Consider the following 6,000-nt stretch of genomic DNA (forward strand, 5'->3'; position numbering starts at 1 on the left):
ATAATCCTAGTTAAGTGCTTTCATCCTATAAAACCAAAATCTGATAACACTGGGGGAAGTAGGTTCAAAATGGATTATAATGATAACAACTTGGCCAATAAAAATATATTTATTGAGTGCTTTCTTCCTTAAAAAGGACTTAATCACTTCCTTATGTGTCTTTAAAATACTTAATCCAATTAAAATCAATGATCCAATATTCCAGGAATTAAAAAGGTACACACACAAAAATGCTTCTAAAATTACAGCAAAACATTAGTACAACTTGAAAGATACAATAAAAATGTAATAAACTGTACAATAAAAGTTAAATTCCTATCTATAATTTTAATGCATTTAATTTGAGTAGTTGTTGAATGGAAAACTCATTCAAACCTGGTTGATTCTGAGGGTTCATCCTCAGCTACCAAATTCCCCATGTTCAAGTCTGATTTCCCATTCAGCACCCCTAGGACTAAATTTTACCTCTTCCAATATGCCAAAAGAAAACCTTGTGTACTGTGGGCAAGATGATAGGTGTTTACATAAAGAATTCTTTACGTTTTATTTATCATAAAGATGTTCGTAAATTCTTTATGCATGCTTCTTTCAGTTTTACCCACATATAAAGCAGGGCATACTGAATGCTTAGCAATATAAACCACCCCTTTGGTAAAACAATTTCCTTTTTGTAGATGTACCATAGATTTTAAATTATCTAATGATCACATTTCCTCTTCAAAAATACACAAATATTAATTACAATGACTGCATCTGGTTGTACCGCCTTTCTTGTCAATTAACTCCATAAACATACTTTTAAAATTGTGAGCTGTCTTATAAATAAAAGATAGTGCAGGTCCTACTTGATTGTATGCAACAAGATTAGCCCTTAAAAATTCCGTCTCCTCCTTACAATAGTTATAATATTTTAGTACCAAAGCCCATTCAAACATCCTTATACGGTGTTTACTGTTTGAATCATGTACATTTCTAGCAATTGGCTGACTTAAACCTAAAAGGGGTCTATATTTAGCTCCCCACTCAGATAAAACGTCCTTACAAATATAACAAGCTCGTCTGGGTACCCCTGGGAGGTAAACATGTTGGCAACCACTTCTAATACGGTAACAACTTCATCTTTTTCTCAAATCATCCTTGCTGCCTTAATGCATTGTTGTTCCACTAAGCTCTTCGGGTAAAAGGGTGGCAACTAGTGAAGTGTAAGTATGAATTACTAAAAGTGGATTTCCTATAAATTTTAGATTTAAAGCCTTTATCCATAAACATAATCATAGTATCTAAGTAATTCATGTTGGTCCTGTAATGACTAGAATTAAATTTCCAAAGAATAAGTAGTGTTGTTTAGGTAGTCTAAAATGTGTTCATTGTCCGAGACAGGACCATCCCAGAAATAGAGACGTCATCCAGAAGTCATAGATACAATTTAATGTACATAAAAAATGCACCATTGAAAACATGTCTTTTCCCATTCAAGCAATACTAGATTGGCATAAACTAAGGTGCAAGATGCACCCATTGCTACACCCTTAATGTTTGAATAATTCACTTTCGTAAAAATGTAATGGTTATTCAGGATAAGTGAGGCCAGTTTCATTATGGTCACTGTTTTTGGAATTCACAAAGTTCATAAAAACCTCACCACCCCTCCTTTAGGCCCATAATGGTAGCTCAGGGCTCAAAGACATATGATAGCTGAAACCAATATAAGGTCCCCCATTTTTGAAACACTCATGGGATTTCTTGGGGTGACTAATGACCAATCTTTGGAAATAAGGATTAGTTTTGCTTACAATTGATTTGTTATTAGTCATTCCAAATGACGGAGGGTTAGATTTATTCCATAACAGTTTGATAGACCATAAACCAATTTCAAATGATATTAATCTAATTAGGAAACTGACCTCACTTGTCCTGAATAACAGTGATGTTTTTATGAAGGTGAATTACTCAAACAGATTAAGGGTGTAGCAATGAACGCAGCTTGCACCCCAGTTTGTGCCAATCTAATATTGCTTGAATGGGAAAAGATGCACACTTTCAATTGTGTAGTTTTTTTTTTTAAGTACATTAAATTGTATCTTAGATTGCTGGCTGACATCTCTATTTTTGGGACAGTGGTGTCTCAGACATTGAACAATTTTTAGACTACCTAAACAACACTTATTTGTTTTTTTTTTTGAAATTTACTTCTTCATATGACAGGACCAACATAAATTACTTGGATACTGCAATTATGCTTATGGATAAAGGTTTTATAGGAAACTCACTTTTAGTAATTCATACTTACACTTCAATAGTTGCTACCCTTTTACCCAGAAAAAGAGCTTAGTGAAAGGAAAATGTATTAGGGTAGCAAGGAAGTCTTCAGATAAACATGAAGTGGTTATGAAATTAGAAGTGGTTGCTAACATGTTTATCTACAGGGGGTACCCAGAAAAGCTTGTTAGAAATGTTCGTAAGGAAGTTTTATCTGAATGGGGAGCTATATATAGACCTCTTTTAGATTTAAGTCAGCCAATAGCTAGAAATATACCTGATTGAAACAGTGAGCACCCTATAAGGATGTTTGAATGGGCTTTGGTACTAAAATACAATAATTATTGTAAGAAGGAGCCGGAATATTTTAAGGGCTAATCTTGTTGTATACAATCAAGTAGGACCTGCACCATCTTTTATTTATAAGAGAGCTCACAGTTTTAAAAGTATGTTTGAAGCTGCTCACAATAGAGTGGATTTAATTGATAAGAAAAGGTGGTTCAACCAGATGCAGTCATTGTAATTAATACTTGTATATTCTTGAAGGGGAAATGTTATCATTAGATTACAATTTAAAATCTATGGTACATCTACAACAAGGAAATTGTTTTACCAAAAGGATTATTTATATTGCTAAGTGTTCTGAATGCACTGCAAACACCTATCATCTTGCCCACAGTACACCAAAGTTTTCTTTTGACATATTGGAAGAGGTAAAAATTAGTCCTAGGGGTGCTGAATGGGAAATCAGACTTTTGGGAATTTATTTGGTAGCTGAGGATGAACCCTCACTCAACCAGGTTTGAATAAGTTTTCCATTCAACCACTACTCAAATTAAATGCATTAACATTATAGATAGGAATTTAACTTTTACATTTTTCTTGTATCTTTCAAGTTGTACTACTAATTGTTGGTGTAATTTTAGAAGTATTTTTGTGTATGTACCTTTTTAATTCCTGGAATATTGGATAAATTGATTTTGATTGGATTAATTATTTTAAAGATAAATATATATAAGGAAGTGATGCAACATACAATTTATTCTGGTGAAGTCCTGTGTAGAGGATGAAAGTGCTCAGTAAATTTTACTGGCCAAGTTAGATTTCCAACCTATTTCCCCCAGCGCTGTCATATTTTGGTTTTATCAGTGTTGCTGGATAACATTATGCTTCTTTTGGCGTTTTCATCCTGTGCTATAAGGACTTGATCAGAACTAGTGAAGAAATCTAGTCACCATTAAAATAAGCATTTAGAAGGACTCATGATAAAATTGAACCAGCAGAGATACAAATTCAATCAATAAAACAATTGATACAAATGTTTACAGTGATAAACAATGTATTGATCTGAGTAAAACATATGTATATGAAATATAAAATGTGTTTAAAAACCTCTAATATAATAACGTGCTATAAACAAGGTCTTGAGAACCAGGGACATCCAAGTTAATATTTACACTTCCAGGTACAGAGGCTGGATTATCCTGATTTTGACTCTGCCTCTTTAGAGCATTGTTTTAAAGTGGAATATTTAGTTCCATCAACTATATATCAGAATGCCCCATTTTCTAATTTGTTACCTCCACGTTCACAGTTTTCATCCATTAACACAGAAAATAAGCTTGGTTAAAGGCTAAGTGGTTAGTTTTGCTTGTGTTATTTCAAATGATGATGATTTTAGCTATGAAGTGATTCTTTACAATATGTTCCTAGAAAGGGATTACCCAAGTGATATGATTGCAACCATTAAAAATGAGATTTTTGTTGAACAGGCACCAGATGTTTAAAATTATACTTGGAATAGGTTTAATTATAATTATGTTGGTAAAATATTCTTTTATCTATATTAACTATGACAAAACTGTGTGTATTAAATATGGTGCAGAGTCATATGGTATTATACTTAATTCAGAGAAATTGGAATATTATTGCTCATGATAAAGAATTGTACGAGAAATTAAGGGCTTAAACGCTTGTTCACTTTTATGAGGCATTCTAATATTTAAAGAAAAACTTGAAAAAAGTGGGTGTTGAAATGTAAAAACAAATTTATCTAAATTAGTTTACACTCTTATTTAGATGTTCATCATGTTTCACTGTTGCAGTCATTACACTTGGGTTAACAAAACACCAAAAAAGAAAAAATTCTCAAAAACTCCAACACATAGCAAAAAGCAAACGCCAACCACGAAGATGGAAAACCAAAACGCTTTATTCACATGTCCACTTGGGTTATCCTGCTGACAGGCTACTTGCAGTCGGCCTGAATTCCAAAGTCTTGGTCTGGCGTTGGTTGCTGTCGCTTCTTCCCTGACGTCAGTGCACCAGGGGTATAAAAGATGCAGCCAACACCAATTTCTTCAGTCTTTCTTGCCGTGCAGTGCCCGAAGCAAAAGCAGTTCACAAGTGCCGGTCGGCCGACTCCTGAGATTTTCGTGTTCGAATTTTAGATCCAAAGTCTTCATTTAAAGCTAAGTACCCCGTTGGGGAAACTTTTTTTCTTGCTCCAGACCGATGTCAGAAAAAGTTAATAATTGTATTTCTTCTGGGAAGCAAATACCTCATAAGGACTTCCATTCTTATTGTATTCCTTGCCTAGGCCCTGATCACGACGTTGCTAATTGCAGGTTTTGTGCTAGATTTAACCAACACACTAAGCGTCGGCATGATTTTGCTTTTCATTACTTTGGCCGAAGATTTAATTACATGATGTCGGATAGCTATCAGACTACCGCAATTCACAGGAAACGCAAGGAAAAGGACAGGCATCAGAGGTCCAAAACCGATGGCGAGGCTTCTTCTAAGCCTGGTTCTCAGTGAGGCACTTTTGCAGCCCCTGACGCCTGATACCTAAGAGCCGCAGGCCGCCTCCGACTCCCACGTGGAGCTGACTAGGTCATAGGAAACTCAAGGTATTAGACACTCGGAAAATATTCCCTTAGATGGGTCGGGAGCCGCTGAGTAGGTATCGGCTTCTTAGGGTATTTTCAGGCCTACACAGTTATATGTAAAACCGACTTCGGGTTCAAAGGCAAAGACTAAAGCACCACTAAAGACAAATAAACAAGTGCAACAATCCCAGGAACAGGCCTCCATGCCTTAAAAACAGATGCTCAAAATGGCCAAAGACCTAATTACTTTGATCAGGGGTTCCCATCCCCCTCCTGATAAGAGGCCTAGGCAAGAGACAGAATATGAATCTTCAGATCAGGTTTCCATTTCCTCTGACTCCTATTCTGAATGGGAATACTCTCTTCTTCCCTATGAGGATTCTGATGCTGAAGAATGTATCCCTTCAGCCTCTCCTCCTGAGAATTATTCTTTTGGGAAAACGCTGCATACCATGAAGGAAGTACTTTCACTGGGAGAGCTTTGATTACCCAGAATCTAAGAAAAGGCTCAGAGATTTTCTTTTACTACCTCAGCACAGGCCTCTTGCTTTTCCCCGTTTTAGACATTGTGGATGATGTATTTTCAGAGTCCGGCCTGTCTCCTGACTCTCTACCTCCTGCACCTGTTAAGCCAGACCGATAGTACAGGGTTCCAGACTCATAAATGTCTTTATAAAAACCCTGCTGCTGACCCAGAAACTATATATCAGGGTCCCAAAGGGGTCAAGGCTTCCACTGCAAAAAATCCTATCCCCTCTGATAGGGATTCTAGGGCTCTGGACAGATAGGGGAAAAACGTTTACACTTCTGCTACCTTGGCTGTAAGGGCTTTAAACTGTCAGTTTCATAT

This window comes from Protopterus annectens, chromosome 10.part0 (assembly GCF_019279795.1).
Source record: "Protopterus annectens isolate FY-2018-M chromosome 10.part0, PAN1.0, whole genome shotgun sequence".
Classification (NCBI taxonomy): Eukaryota; Metazoa; Chordata; order Ceratodontiformes; family Protopteridae; genus Protopterus; species Protopterus annectens.